Source organism: Podarcis melisellensis, assembly GCF_964234715.1.
Source record: "Podarcis melisellensis genome assembly, chromosome: 7".
NCBI classification, from domain to species: domain Eukaryota; kingdom Metazoa; phylum Chordata; class Lepidosauria; order Squamata; family Lacertidae; genus Podarcis; species Podarcis melisellensis.
In genome coordinates this window covers 70,745,208-70,760,827 of record NC_138539.1, presented here as the reverse complement: position 1 = coordinate 70,760,827, position 15,620 = coordinate 70,745,208, and the positions used below count along the sequence as shown (strand labels likewise).

The window sequence follows — 15,620 nt, the reverse complement described above, 5'->3', positions numbered from 1 at the left end:
CCTTCCAGCAGTTTGCTGTTCTGCTCCACAACAAGCATTTGTGAAAAGATTGCTAACAGTTGGTTTTGTACTTTGCAGCAAAACAAGCAGGTGTGCTGACCCTGTTGCATCATTGATGATTTCTTTTAAAGCCCAATGAGAGAGCACTTTGTCTTCAGAATACCACATCATCACAGTTTTTGCTTTCCACAACCAAAGGTGCTGAGCCCAAGAGCTATCCTTACACTTACCTTAGCCAACGCTGCTCCCATCCTTCAGTGGAGGTGAATTTGCAGCACCCCAACTCCCCTCAAAGGTGGCGCTGTGGGTTAAATGAAGGAACCAGGCGAACTTCCCTAGGGAGAGCATTCCACAGATGGGGAGTCACTGCAGAGAAGGCCCGTTTTCATGTTGCAACCCTCCAAACCTCTCAAGGAGGAGGCACACAAAGAAGGGCCTCAGAAGATGATCTCGGGATCTGGCTAGGCTCATATGGAAAAAGATGGTCCTTGAGGTATTGTGGTCTTATGGTACTATGGACTGTGGTACATGGGAATGAGTTTCACTGTTTCTCCAGTGCTCCTTTCCCAATAAAAATCACCTCAAAGTGGGGGACAACTCTATAAAACTCTAGGTTGAAGAGCTAAGAGGAATGGTAAGGACCATTATCAGGGGGATCAGTGATTTAATCCATGCTATATAGGACCTTAGGGATGCGGGTGGCGCTGTGGGTTAAACCACAGAGCCTAGGACTTGCTGATCAGAAGGTCAGCGGTTTGAATCCCCATGATGGGGTGAGCTCCCGTTGCTCAGTCCCAGCTCCTGCCAACCTAGCAGTTCGAAAGCACGCCAAAGTGCAAGTCGATAAATAGGTACCGCTCCGGCAGGAAGGTAAACGGCGTTTCTGTGCGCTGCTCTGGTTCGCCAGAAGCAGCTTAGTCATGCTGGCCACATGACCCGGAAGCTCTACATCGGCTCCCTCGGCCAGTAAAGTGAGATGAGCGCTGCAACCCCAGAGTCAGCCACAACTGGACCTAATGGTCAAGGGTCCCTTTACATTTACTATATAGGACCTTAGCACATTGTGACTGAATGCCAGGTAAGGTAGAAGGCATTATTTAGGTGAAAAATCTTCAACCAACCTTCCCCAAATCTGAAGGCATATGAGGTAATCACTCCACCATCTTTACCAGAAGTAAATTAATCCATAATTTGGGTATCCATGTGCTGCTAAAACAGGTATTGTGGACGTAGGTCTGTGTAGAGTCTTTTAATGTGTCTCCAGTGGTAAAGAGTTTCTCAGATGAAAAGAACAACCCAGAGCACTTCTTGGTCTGCCCTTATATCCTATCTTGGTGCATGGGGAGCATTGCTAAGAGATTACTTGTCCTTATCCTTTGCCATTGCTATTGTGATGACACTTAACGGTAGCACCAGCCTTTCTCCAATATGTCGGATGCTGTTTGCTGGGATTTTTTAAACATAAATCATATTTAATTATCAAATTCTCTAGCAGTTCCAAGGAAGCTAAATCACAGGTTTGGGTAGGTGCTTCAAAATACGTACCCAAATAACCTCATCCTTGTGATTCCAGTAAAATACATATAGGAAGGAAATCTAAATAATAGAAATGCTTTTAAGTAGACCGAAGGAAAAATAGAAGAATCCATTGCTCTACTGAAGCACACTTATTTCGTTCCATTTGCTACTGTTTTTATGAAGCCATTTCCGAAAGTCATTTTGACATTCTCTTTGAATGCTTCACGGTATTCAGTCCCCTGCTATGGCATGTTTCTGCTTAGTTCCAGCCAGCCGTTCAGAGAGCCCTTATCTCATTGCATCTCTGAAATAGCATGTAGGAGCTGTAGGGCTTGCCTTTTATGTTCAGCACGATAAGAAGGGCAAAGCGCCATGGAAGCTTTTGTATCCTAAATCTTTCTCCTTTCATTAAGGGGGAAAAATCTGTCTCCTTCTTTATCTGCACTTCACCATTCTCTGAGAGAGACACAAGTGTGATTGTCTGACATTCAAGTTGATTTCCCCACCCCTAAGAGCCTAGCATCCCCAGGACTGTCCATGCTTCTGAACTCTTTGTAATAATGACTCTGGATTTGTGGTATCAGAAGTGACAATGATGGGCCCTCCTAGTGTTCCTAATTTCCAGGGACAGTGCCGGATCTACAGAAGCCATCCCGGTTTCTGATTTGATTCCAGAATGTCCCACTTTTTGCTAAGGACGTCTCTATTTTCTTCAGAAAAATGTTGGACGGTATGGTAGGACATTCCTAGCTAAGGAGATAAGTAACTATACAACTTTTAGAAGACATCTGAAGGCAGCACTGTATAGGGAAGGTGGTTTTTTTTTAGTGTTTTATTATTTTTTATATATTTTGGAAGTTGCTCAGAGTGGCTGGGGCAACTGAGTCAAATGGGTGGAGTATAGATAATTATGTTGTTGTTGTTGATGATGATGATGAATAGGACATCCCTTTTTCTCATCTGTGCAGCCCCATGCCACAAAGTCTATGCCTATCACCCATATCACACATTAGGGTATATATAAATATATTGGTGGCTCTATATACATGACATGGGGCTGTTCTTTTCTGCCATACAGGTGACCTGGAGAATACTAGAAGGGTGTTCTAAGTCTGGGCTTAGGCCAAGCAAAAGCTATGGTTAGGCAAAGAATTATAGACACCGAGAGACAACAGGACTGTTTAAGGTGTTCCAATTACAAAATTGTAGAAATCACTAGCTATATAGCTACTCCAGCAGCATACCTCTTTTTTCTTGTATCCAAAAATGCAAGAAGGGCTTTTAAATTTGCCAGAAGCTCGGCTCTGCCTTTGCCGGTCTTGGAAGGATCCTTTAAAAAAAGTCCCATATGACCAGAGAATTTGTGCCTGTCCATTGGGGGATATAGGAAGCCCTGAACACATATTTTTTAGATGTCCCTTTTACGATGAGGCATGTAGAGAAATAATTGACCCCCTGCTGGTGAGGCTTGCTGACCTCCCAGTAAAGCAAAAATTCGACCTTCTGTTAGGCAAAGACCACAAGACGACCTAGATTGCAGCCAGATTCTGCGCACAGATCTCTAGGCACAGACCATCCCCTGATTCAATCTAGTTTGTTAAGAAAATTCCCAAACTCGGATCCATGGGCGACTCTGGGTCATTTCTCTAAGATAGTCTATCTTAAAGTTTTTATGTGTTTATACGCCTATCGCACTTTTAAACTAAAAATCCATTGTTGTATATTGTTTTAAATGTTTGTTTTGCTACTGGGATTGTAGTTCCATTTGTGTTTCACAAGCTGGTCTCTGACCGTAATAAATTTCATGTGCATGTACTAGAAGGGTGAGGTTGGGGCTTGAGCCATTTACAGTAAATAGATCTTCAGAGCCTGATTTGGAGGCTCAGCCTATCAATGACGTTCATGGCTACAACCCACCTTTAAGGATGAAAACAGCAGAAAGTAAGTGGTCTAGTGTTGCCTGCTAGCCTTCATTTTAAGAACAGTACCAGATTTACATATAAGCTAAACAAGCTATAGCTTAGGGCCCTGCTCTCTTGGGGGCCCCCAAAAAAATTGAAGGAGAAAACAAACCTGGATGTACATTTCCAAAATATAAGATAAAAAACAAATAAAATAAAACTGGCATACAGCAGCAATGTTTTATGTTGTGTAAGTGCCTATGATGTAGGTAATGGGCTCCACCTGCTAGCCTGCTCCCTAAAATATCACTGGTTTGCTCATTTCTGTATATAGGGTGCCTACATTCTGCATGGACCGGTTGCATGGCAACATGGGCAAATGGCTTTAGATACCTATTAGGTCTGTAAAATACCATATAGCATATATTCAACACAAAAAAGCAACAATTTGTTGTTGACAAAGGACAGCTGGACATCTAAAGAGCCCCATTACCTTCAGTAGCTTAGGGCCTCATCAAACCAAAATCCGGCCCTGTTTAAGAGTCATGGCCCAATACCTAATACTGTTGAATATTTTGAAAGTTTACAAAGGTAAAATTGGGATCACTTGTCCCGCCCACTTTTTTATCTCTGGCCCCACCCATCGCTGTCATGAGGCACCTAGATATTTGTCCACAGGCTGAGAAAATGTCCTGCAGCCCTGCCCTAATATAAAGACATTGGAACACAACTGCTGCACAGAATCCACACAATATCCATTTCTAAAGAGAAATAATTACTTTTCTTCCCATTTTGACCCTGCAACCTCTATCTACTGGGTTATTTTCAAAACTAAAGTAAGGATAAAGCAGATAAAGGGTCACTATTTATTATAAAATAAAGGGAGTTAATCGGCTTCTCTAAATTAAACCTATAGGAAGATGCATTTAAGTATCCCAACTGTGAATTTCAGAAGAGCATTGCAAATCATGCTGGATTTTATTTGAAGAAAATAAGTAAAATGTGTACATAGAGGTATGAAATCATTGACAAGGTTAGTCCTTCCCTGACTGCCTGCTACTGAGCAAACAAATGGGAGAATAAATACTAGGGCTCCCCTACGTCCAAAAGCTTTGCCCACCCCCTCAATAGCCCAACTGCTTTTACTTGAGTAGTTGTAAGAAAGATGGATGAATCTATCCACTTCCAGCCTGTGACAATTTTGTATTTAACTATATCTTCTCCATAATTACGTTCCATTCAATTTATTCATTAAATTCTTTTTTGAAAAAGCTTTTCAAAATACAAATTACAAACATAAGAATAAGCCTACTGGATGAGACCAGTGGTTTTTCTAGTCCTATATCCTGTTTTTCACAGTAGCCAACCAACTGTGTTTATTTAAATTGTCCAGAACATTCAGAGAACTGCAAAACCCAATTTGTAGCTGTTTTGATCCACACACGTTTATCTATATCTGTTAAGGGTAGCATAAATTGAGTGGTTAATCTGGGCAAATGAGCACATTATCCAGTTTCCAATAAACATCCCCCCCTCCATTCTTGTTTAGAAGTATTTGATCCAGTCCAGTCCAGTGCTTCTGGCCCACAACCTAATCTTGTTGTTGCTTAGTCATTTAGTTGTGTCCGACTCTTCATGACCCCATGGACCAGAGCACGCCAGGCATTCCTGTCTTCCACTGCTTCCTGCAGCTTGGTCAAACTCATGTTCGTAGTTTTGAGAACACTATCCAACCATCTCGTCCTCTGTCGTCCCCTTCTCCTTGTGCCCTCCATCTTTCCCAACATCAGGCTCTTTTCCAGGGAGCCTTCTCTTCTCATCAGGTGGCCAAAGAATTGAAGCCTCAGCTTCAGGATCTGTCCTTCCAGTGAGCACTCAGGGCTGATTTCCTTCAGAATGGATAGGTTTGATCTTCTTGTAGTCCATGGGACTCTCAAGATTCTTCTCCATCACCATAATTCAAATGCATCAAGTCTTTGGCGATCAGCCTTCTTTATGGTCCAGCTCTCACTTCCATGCATCACTACTGGGAAAGCCATAGCTTTAACCATATGGACCTTTGTTGGCAAGGTGATGTGTGGTGTAGTGGTTAAGAGCGGTAGTCTCGTAATCTGGGGAACCGGGTTCGCGTCTCCGCTCCTCCACATGCAGCTGCTGGGTGACCTTGGGCCAGTCACACTTCTCTGAAGTCTCTCAGCCCAAATCACCTCACAGAGTGTTTGTTGTGGGAGAGGAAGGGAAAGGAGAATGTTAGCCGCTTTGAGACTCCTTCGGGTAGTGATAAAGCAGGATATCAAATCCAAACTCTTCTTCTTCTTCTCTTCTTCTGCTTTTTAAGATGCTGTCTAGTTTTGTCATTGCTTTTCTCCCAAGAAGCAGGCATCTTTTAATTTCATGACTGCTGTCACCTAATCTTACCCGACCCCAATATGCCCTCCCACTGGTCAACCAAGCAGCAAGAAGAAGAAAGAGGGGCTTCAGATAAACATAAGTTGTCCTCCCCCCCCCCCACTGCCCCAAACCAAGTTCTGTTCCTTTTTTACCATTCCCAGCTGCTCCCCAGTTAGCTGAGCAGCGCAAGTAGGATTTTATGGCGAAGAAAGTTTTAAACCTCCCAGCCCCTCATACAATACAGATGGAAACTCCCGTCCCCCATACGGCTATTAAGTTTAGGGGGAAGGCTGTTGGAGATTACGCATAATAGCCAGCAAATGTATATAATTCAGTCCCATTTCACAAGGCCTGTCTGAGATTATGTATAATGACTGGAAAATGTGGACAATAACCTCCTCGTGGAAGGATTATGCACACATTCTCCCTGAGGCCTGGTGAATGTGCACAGTAGCTGGTTTAGATGTAGCTGGTTTACTTTTCTTTGAAAGAGCTCAGAATGAATGATTTTTTTAAAAAAAATGTCAATGTCTGTGGCATTTCCATTTTGAGCTAATTTTTGCAAAGTCAAGTTTTTCACCTCATGGCATAAGTGTGCTTTGGTCCCAGTTCAGATTCTTGTCCAACTTGCTTTTGCTGATAACGCTGACTGTCTCTCAAAGGCTGGCCAAATACTCTTCCAAATTCACCTCAGTGTGCAACATCTGGTGGAACAACTCCCTTCCCTTATTGTTCTCACATGTTCCTGGTAACAACTCATAACAGTTCTCTCGCTTTGTTAGAAACAACTCAGCTGTGGTTGCAAATAAAATGTTCATGACTCTCGGACCCTGGCCTTAAGGCTTATGTGTATGTACTGCTTTGACTCCATCCATTCCACTTGGGTTAGAGCACATAGATGAAATTCTGCTCAGAAAGTAGTGTTCACAGGATCTGGAGCATGAAATGTTTTATAATGAAACTCTTATCAGCGTTAAATTTGTGCTTAGACTGACCTATCTCTGTCTACCATCCAATCATAAAAGTGCGGGCTTTTTTGTTTTTGTTCACAAGGCTTTCTTAAAGGGAAGAAGCAACATCACAAACAATTTAATGCAGAACAGAAAAAAATAATTTGCCGAAAAGTTAACACTTCCAGTGGAAATAGAAGATAAAAAATGCGCTCCATTGGCAATGGCAACAAACAGATGCTTCTTTCCCTTTAGATCTCTTTGTTCCGCTAAAGCTCATACATTCTTGCTGTCTGTACCGATTAATCATCAGAAGTGAATAACAGGCCCATTTCAATAAAAATCCAATATACAAAACAAATCACAGTTACGTAGCTGCCTATATGCAGGAGCTCCTTAATTTGACAACCATTGTGCGGCTCTATGTTCCATTTAATTAAAAGCTTAGTCAAACAGATCTGATTTCAGTTCAGTCAAAATTGCTATTTTGTATTGATGTATTTGATTTTTTAAGGGTATAATGAAGACGGGGTGCATAGTTGCTAAATGGCTTAAGCTTCATGAGCTCAATCAGAACTTCAGCATTACTAACAAAATAATATTCCTCTATCTTGCTGTCCAGAGCAGTCGATAAGACATTATGCAAATAACACAGGCTTGAGCTGAAATGGAAATCATGCTGTAGCATATTAGTAGCGACAACAGCAATTTCCTTAGCTCCATTTGTGAAACATCCCCCCCCCACTTGAAAAAGTGCTTTTGCCAATTTTGTAGCAGCAAAAGGCTGGGCCAGATATGCACATTCATCACAGGATGGCTTCAGCATCACGTGGTGACTTCAGTGTTAAAGGCAGAAATTTGAATGTTATCCATCAATTCAAGCACATCGTTTTCTTCAATGGAATTAAGTTCACAAATTCTATGACTGATCCCTTCAGAAGATTTGCTCCTAATTGTCCTCACAGCAACTCAAGTGGGGGTGCTCACATACCTACACACTCTTGGACAATATACTTGCCCCATCCTTAAGAAATAAAAAAAAACTAATACAGTTGTACCTTCAAAGTTGAACAGAATCCATTCTGGAAGTCAGTTCGACTTCCAAAACCAAATCATGGCTTCTGATTGACTGCAGGAAGCTCCTGAAGCCAATCAGAAGCGTTTTTTTTTTTTTTACAATAATATTTTATTAAGTTTTAAGAATAACAACAAACAGAAGAAAGAAAAAAACACAAGAAAAGTATAAAAACACAAAAATACAAAATTACAAAATACAAAAATACAGACATTTAACATAAGGGGGAAAAAAGAAAAAAGCACGCAAAAAGAAAAAAGAAAAATCCCTCTTTTTTAATTTCTCATCTTTGATTAACTTATTTTCCTGACTTCCTCACGCCTCCCTTTTTTGTATCCCTTTTAAAAATTGGTTCAGCAAATTCATATCCAATTAGTTTACTGTATCTATTATCAATCCAATCTTACATTTTACCTTGTTGCTAGAACCCCTTCAATTCATTTCAATGTCATCAACATTCAGAAATTTTACAATGTTTCTGTAAATAAATTTTAAATTTCCTCCAATCTTCTTCCACCAACTCTTCTCCCTGGTCTCGGATTCTGCCAGTCATTTCCGCCATTTCCATATAGTCTATTAATTGCATCTGCCATTCTTCCAGAGTGGGTGCCAATCAGAAGCTTTAGAAGTCCCATCAGATGTTTGAGTTCCAAAAGGAAATTTGCAAACCAGAACAATCACTTCCGGGGTTGCGGCATTCGGGAACCAAAATGTATGAGTTCTGGGGCGTTTGACAAACAAGGTATGACTGTATAAGGAATATCTCAGGTGCACATGATAGACTCCCTGAAGCCCTTGAGATTGCTGCAATCCAGCAACAATGGGTCATCCACCGAGACCAGGCAACCCTAATGTTCCATCTCTGAAACTTAGTAGGTGTAGACACTCTTTGGAGAGAAGACTTCCTGCCCTTCTTCACCAATACACATTGCCCTGAGATTCTTTAAGGAAGGGTGAGATAAAATGTGACTATTCAATAAAACACTTGCAGAAAGTATCTAAGGGAGCCTTCAGAGTGGTGGTTAATTGCAAGTGTATTCTGAAACATGTCCCTTGACATAATAATGGTGCATTAGTGATGGATTTGCTCTGCTTTGGTTTGTTCTGCAATGCTTTCCCAGTGCTACCACATTATTGCTCTCCGGAGAGGGGCTGCGGAGCAGCAGGAGGACAAAAATAAATCAAAACTTTTGTGGTATAAAAAGTTATGCAATTTCAGCAGGAAACTATGGAATATGCATTGATTGGAAAGGAAGCAGGGTGACAGCCCCAACACTTTCACAGGTGCAAATATTATTCAAAGTGAGATCATGTATGACTGCCCAGATAGCGTTGTGAACACAAATCATCATGAAAGCACAATAAAAAGGACATCAGTAGGGACCTTAAGTCAGTCTATAAGATTTTCTGCTTAGTGAGTGAGTAGGAATTGCCATCAGGCTAGCAGAAGCCTAAGGGTGGTAATTCAGTGAATGCAATCCAGGATTAGAGGTTGGAAAATACAGAGACCAAGGCAATGGTACCAGTCTTCAAAAACAATTTATTTCATTTATGCAAGAGATCTCAGTCACACAACACATTCACACAAACTCTGCTGAAGTGTAGTTACCAATGATAAAAGGAGCAGGAGGCAGGGATCACCCTCTTAAATAAGTATTTGCAAAGGCTTCATCGCAGCAGTTCACAGAGATTTGCTCCCCCTCTTATACAGAAGCTGTAAGCATGCAGGACCTCTTTCACGTGGATACACAGCGAATGTCGAATGTGCGACCATTTTCTACAAATCACATTCTACTAATGTTGAATGTGTGTCCATGTCAAATATGCACCCACTAGCAGATATAATGAGTGGGCACATAGGGGGGGCATGGTCAGTGGGTGAGTTCCCATCACCACCTCACAGGTTCCCTAGACGCAAGGGAGGTTTTGTGTGAATGGGACCAGTTTTCAGGAGAAACAGGAAGTGAGAGGGCACAAGTGTTTCCTGTTTACTTTACAACACGGCCACATTCAAAACTGCTGTGTAGCTGTGTGCCCAGTAAAGTTGTGTCATTATTAAAGGCTTCTGTGATCTCTTGAGTCTTGAGGGCAATATCATAGCAGCAATCTATGACAGCTGCAATTTCCTTTTTGCCCCCAGTTGACCAAACCAATTGAAGTGGTTTGAGGAAGGACATCAAATTACATTTCAGAGATGACTCTTACCCCCCAGGAGCCTGGCCAGATTTTACACATCCAGAAATCCATGTTGGTGCTGATGAGGGAAATGGAATTTGGGATTCTTTATTTCCCACCCACCACATGGTATGTGAGCAGAATCAGAAATAGCTTCCTGTATTTGTTCAATTCCCTATACAATTTCCACCTCTCGTTTCTCAGTTCTCCTTTTTAGCTTGGAGAATCCATATATACATTTACTTCATGTTTGATTTTCTTTCCCTGTGCAGTTTCCTCACTTTCTGTACAATAATGTACTTTGTTTGATTAATGAAGGTGAAATTGCCTTAATTGACTCCATTTCAGATGTAAAGCTCTCATGGGATATATTTATGAGCTGTAAGCTCTTTTATGCAGCCTCATATCATGTTTCTACACTTAAAAGCTATCAGCATGGTTTTGGCATCAACTGGCATTTCCACTGAAAAGATGGCAGGAGAAAAATCAGTTCAGTGCAGACTGTTGCTAGGCTCCTATGAAGATAAACTTGTTCTGCTCTGGGTGCAGAGCAGCATAAACATGAAGGGGAGAGAAAGAGAGAGAGAGCTCTTGTCTTTCCTTTACAGCACTATGGGATAGAAAGAAAGGCATGTGAGTTGACTTAACAGAGAATATATTTTAAGGATAGGAAAACTAAAAATTGATATGGTGACAGATCTTAGCACCTCTTAGATCGAAGGTTTTGTAGTACAACAAATTTCTAGAGGGTCACAGGTTAGCACCTCTGATTTAGAGTGTTGAAATGACTTTGCATAAAGTAAAGGGTAAAGGGACCCCTGACCATTAGGTCCAGTTGCGGACGACCCTGGGGTTGCGGTGCTCATCTCGCTTTATTGGCCGAAGGAGCCAGTGTACAGCTTCTGGGTCATGTGGCCAGCATGACTAAGCTGCTTCTGGCGAACCAGAGCAGCACGTGGAAAGGCCGCTTACCTTCCCGTCAGAGCGGTACCTATTTATCTACATGCACTTTGTGCTTTCAAACTGCTAGGTTGGCAGGAGCAGGGACCGAGCAACGGGAGCTCACTCCATCACGGGGATTCGAACCACTGACTTTCTGATCGGCAAGCCCTGGGCTCTGTGGTTTAATTCACAGCACCACCCGTGTCCCATTTGCATATAGTAGTTTCTTACAATCCCTACAACTGTGTAAGGTAGTTCAGCATTGTTATCCACATATTGAGGATGAAGGAGAGTTTCTTGTCTAAGGCTAGTTGGGATCATAGCTGTCAACGTTTCCCTTTTTTAAAAGGAAAATTCCCTTATTCCGAATAGGATTCCTCCCAAGAAAAGGGAAAAGTTGACAGCTATGGTTGGGATATTGGGTGGGATTTCAGTCTCTACCAGTGTAATTCTATACAAGTCTGCTCAGAAGACCCTAAGTAATAGATTTTTTCCACTCCCCATCACACAAAATTTGAGGATAATCTGCATGGATCTTCTCTCTAAAGCCTGGTAAAAATGTAGGTGAAAAGTATACAGGATGCAGAAAAAAATATTAGCAATATTCATTGTGTGAGGATTAAAATATTGTTAGCACTTTTCGTCGTAAAAGAAGAACTATGCTATCACTCTGATTGTCATAGCAATGTCAGCTCCAAGTGGAAATGCCGCTTTGGGTACAGGCTGTGTGCAATTGTTACAATTAAAGCCCTGCTATTTTAAATATAAAGAATGGGTATAATCAAATGATCAGTTTAAAGCCTGCCAGCAGCTAGCCGGGGTACCTGCTATATGATATTAAATTAATTTGAATCAAAGCTTTTGCAGAGCCAGAAACTGTTGGATCTTCAGTTTGACATGATCTAATGTGTGAATGCCAAAAGCTTGACTTGGTGTGCTGTTAGAGCAGGAATTAATTGATGCTGATACAGATTATATGGGCGCACACAAAAAGAGGAGGAATGGACAATCTTTCTCAATAATAGATTGAAGTTGTGCAGGTGTATAATTGTATCTGGCATCCTGGCTTAGTGATAAGGATTGTTCTTGGTTCATGCTTGCTTGCAGCCATTTTAGATTAAGTGCAATTATGGAGTGTACGTCAGATGGAAATGTTAACATAAGGTCTAATTCTGCTGCCTTTTCTCCAATTCACTTCAATTGGTTCGGTCAGCTAAAGCAAGATAAATGGGCAAAAAGGTAATAAGAAGTGAGTAAGCATGGAGCAGGGTTGTAAATCCTTCACACATTATGTTTTTCTCCTACGCTTAAATATAGTAATCATGTTACGAAAATGATATGCAAAATTTTTTACCGAGGAGCATGGAAAAATGTACATGTTTATTTCGATGTCATTTGAAATGTATCATTCACTAACTGAGCAGATGTTTCACCAAACAGCTTGGGGTGAAGACAGAGGCAAAGTTGGTGTTGAGCAGTTCCAAATTCTCTTTGTCACCCAATAGTATTTCTACATCTTCTCCACATAGAGGACTTACTACTTGTTTGTACTTCGTTTTGCTTTGAACCTAGCCAAATAAACTTTTTGACAATTATTTTTAACTTCTCTTGCAAAGCTGAGCTCATTCTGAGCTTTGGCCCACCTGGCCTTCTGCCTGCAACTATTGACTACTTGTGTATACTTTTCTTTCCCCTTTGTTCTATTTCTTATATTGGTCTCTTTAGGTGTCTCCCACTTTTCCTTCTTGTTGGAATTGTCTGCATTTGTGCCCTCAACATATCACCTTTAAGCAGTGCTTTTTTCTAGGAAACTAAGTGCCTGTACTCACCAAGAAGTTGTTGCAGTAAGTGTCACACTTTTTAACAACAACAACCCTTGAGTACCCCCTGGGGGAAAAGCACAGCCTTTAAGAAACTCCCATCCATCTTGGATTCCCTTCCCCTTTCTGACTGTCGGATCTCACCCAGTTGTTCTTGAAGCTATTTGAAATCAGCCTTATTAAAGTCCAGCGTGCGTGTCCAACTACACTTAGCTTTCCCTTTTTTCTGTATCATGAAACGCAGGAGAACATGATCAATTCCTCCCAAAGTACTTCTGGTACTTCCACTTTGTAAATCAATTCCTCATGGTTGGTGAAGACCAGGTCCAAGATAGATGATCCCCTTGTTCCACCTTCTTGGAAATGAAAGTCTGTATTAGGCAATGGAGGAATTTATTGGACCTAACATTATTGGCAGAGCTTGAGTTCCAAGAAATATTGGGTAGTAAGTCTCTCACGATTACTATGGCTCTCCTTTTTGAATTTTTTGTGATCTGATGTAGAAAGGCATAACATCCAAGTATTCAAACTGACTTGGAGGTCTATAGGAGTCACCCACAGTAAAGTCACTGTTGTTTCCCTTACCATTTTTAACCATACTTTACTCTGCCTTCAATGCTCCAGGTCATGGATCTCTTCCCAAATGGACACATCCTTTGCATATAATGCTACTCCTCCTCCCTTCCTGTTTGGTCTATTCCTTTTGAATGGTTAACTCAACAGTAAGGCTGCAATCCTGTACACACTTACAAACTCACCTGTTAATTGGGTCTTGTGATGGGACGATGAGCTGCTTGTGCGTAAAATGCAAGTCCCTCAGAGTTTGATCAGGCTTTCAAACCTCTGCCTGTGACGGAGCCCCTCCAGCATGGCTGCGTCAATCACTAGTAGAATCCGAAAGTGGCTGCTTTCGGAAACGTTTCCAACATAAAAGCTCCTTAACGGAAACACGTCGTCTGGCCTCTCGGCGTGACAGTTTCCGTCGAGGTGTGGGTGTCCCTATAGGAGGTCCTGAGACCTCCCCACTGGTTTCGCTTGAAGCGTCTCTGAGCCATCCCTCCGACTCACTTTCCCTTGGAGTTCTTGCTCGCCCTCTACTGGTTCCCTCTTCCGCTGCTACTGCTCTCTCACCCTCAGTGAGCCTTTGCGCCTCCGGCGCTTTAGATGTCAGTTCCCTGACATCCACCTCCCCTCCAGGGCCCCCTTCACCCCCTCCCGTCTCCTCTCCTACTGGCGGTGAGGAGGTAAAACCCTTGAAAGAACCTCCCTCATCTTCCGACGTCGCGAACACTTCCTTCCACTTCCCAATATTCTGGTTTGCGTGAGAGCGCGTCCGCCCTGACGTTTTCTGGGCCTGGCACATAACAAATCTCAAAGTTAAATTTGGAGAATTCCTGTGCCCATCTCACTTGTCGTTGGTTGAGCACTCGAGCTGTTCTCCAATACTCTAAATTTTTGTGGTCGGTGCACACTTGCACCTTGTGTTGTGCCCCAATTAATAAATGTCTCCACCTCCGGAATGCTTCGTGAATGGCAAGAAGTTCCCTGTCATACACCGTGTAATTTCTCTCGGATTTATTCAGCTTCCGCGAGAAGAATGCACACGGTCTCCACTCCGACGCACTCCTCCCCGGTTGAAGAAGGACCGCCCCTACCGCCCGGTCTGATGCATCTGTTTCCACTCTCATGGGTTTTCGTAAATCCACATGCAGAAGTTGTTCTTCCGAGGCGAAAGCCCTTTTCAGTTCTTCAAAGGCTAGATCCGCCTCTGCCGTCCAAACAAATTTCTTCTTGCTGCTGAGACAGTCGGTGATGGGCGCCGTCAAGTGGGCAAAGTTCTTGATGAACTTCCGATAAAAGTTCCCAAATCCCAAGAATCTTTGCACGTCCTTCTTGGTCTTCGGTGTCTTCCATTCCAGTACCGCTTGGACCTTGCCTGGATCCATGGCCAATCCCTTGTCTGACAAGCGGTACCCCAGGAATTCCACCTCCTTGGTATGAAACTGGCACTTCTCCAGTTTCACCCACAGCTGGTTGGCTTGCAGCCTGCCCAACACTTCTCGAACGTCCCTCACATGCTGTTCCTCATTTTCCGAATACACCAACACGTCGTCTAAAAAGGCCACACAATTCTTGTAGAGCAAAGGTCCCAGAACGTGGTTTATAAAAGCTTGAAAACACGCGGAGCCCCCTTGTAGACTGAAGGGCATAACGAGGTATTCAAAGGCTCCCAAAGGGGTAAACATGGTGGTCTTCCATTCATCTCCCTTCCTTATGCGTATCAGGTTGTACGCCCCCGGCAGGTCCAGTTTTGTAAAAATCTTTCCCTTCCTTACTCTGGTCAAAATGTCATCAATTCGGGGCATAGGGAAAGCCAGGGGCTCCGACACTGCATTGAGGGCCCTGAAGTCACACACCAGTCTCGGTTTGTCTGTGTTCTTTTTGTCCACAAAAAACACTGGGCTGCCCCCCACCGCTCGGGACTCTCTGATGAAACCTCGCTTCAAGTTTTTGTCAATGAACTCCCTCAGCTCCTGCATCTCCCTGTCTGACATGGCGTACAGCTTGCCTACTGGGAGTTGGGCCCCTGGGAGTAGGTTGATTTGACAGTCAAAGGGTCTATGCGGTGGCAGTTTGTCTGCTTCCCTTTCGCTGAATACGTTGCTCAGATCTGCGTATTGCGGGGGCACTTTCCCTTTGTCCATCACTTCCATCCCCGCTAGGGTGACTCTGTCTCCTCCCGAAATCTTCCCCTCCTTGCAGTGTTCTAGGCAATGCGCTGACCCAAAGGAGACCACCCTCTGATGCCAGCCCACTAGCGGATCGTGTAGCGCCAGCCAGCTCATCC

The 15,620-nt window shown here is 42.8% G+C and overlaps 1 long non-coding RNA gene across 7 annotated transcripts in view; it reads left to right on the top strand.

Moving 5' to 3' along the window:
* Positions 1 to 15,620, top strand: part of LOC309373833 — a 167,664-nt gene that overhangs the window by 62,391 nt on the left and 89,653 nt on the right. Inside the window, exon 4 of one of the 7 annotated variants that reach the window (XR_014170214.1) lies at positions 3,029 to 3,323. The exons of the other annotated variants lie outside the window; for them this stretch is intronic. This is a non-coding gene — a long non-coding RNA (uncharacterized lncRNA). Of the gene's footprint in view, positions 1 to 3,028; positions 3,324 to 15,620 lie in introns of those variants that run through there. 7 annotated transcript variants of the gene reach the window in all.